Here is a 639-nt window from a genome sequence, read left to right as displayed (position 1 = left end):
CTCTGTACTTTTGTAAGGTGATGGATTTTACTATGCCTCCATCAACATGTGCTGGCTGACAAAGTTATAATGTCCCAAGGGAGACTCTTAGGCATGACGGAGGAGTTCAGATRGACAGCCTGCTAGAAAAACATCCCCCAAGAGGGGTTGCCAGCTCCCTCTTGAGCTCTAGCTGCTGATGCATCTGGATTGTCCTGTGGACACAAAGACGTTTTCTTCGGTTGCAGACATTTCAGCTTGTCTTTACACCTTATAGYGGTGGTATTTATAAACTGCGTTAATCCTAGGTGTTCATAACGTTGGGGAACRACTGCACACTGCCATGAAGAATTACAGGTCCCACCCTCAGACCTCTGCAAGTTATCACATTTCAGGAGCAGCCAGGAGGATCCAAATGCCAGCGGAAAGGTTTGCCTACCAGTCCCGACAAGAAGCCTTCAGTCATAGGAAGGYTGGCYRTGTCCTTACTTGTGAGTAATAAGCCACAATTCACTGACGGGCAAAGGAAGCAKGGAATAGYGATGGGTRGCCCAATCACTGTGGCCCTGCTGTTGCTGGCAGGGCCACCGGGTCTGCGTGAAGCCTCAGCTGCCTGCTTGGAGCTGTATTTTGCTCTGTTTACCTGGAAGAAGCGGTGAG

Source organism: Rhea americana, unplaced genomic scaffold, assembly GCF_003343005.1.
Source record: "Rhea americana isolate MKP2758 unplaced genomic scaffold, rheAme1 scaffold_410, whole genome shotgun sequence".
NCBI classification, from domain to species: Eukaryota; Metazoa; Chordata; class Aves; order Rheiformes; family Rheidae; genus Rhea; species Rhea americana.
This window is presented reverse-complemented; position numbering follows the sequence as displayed.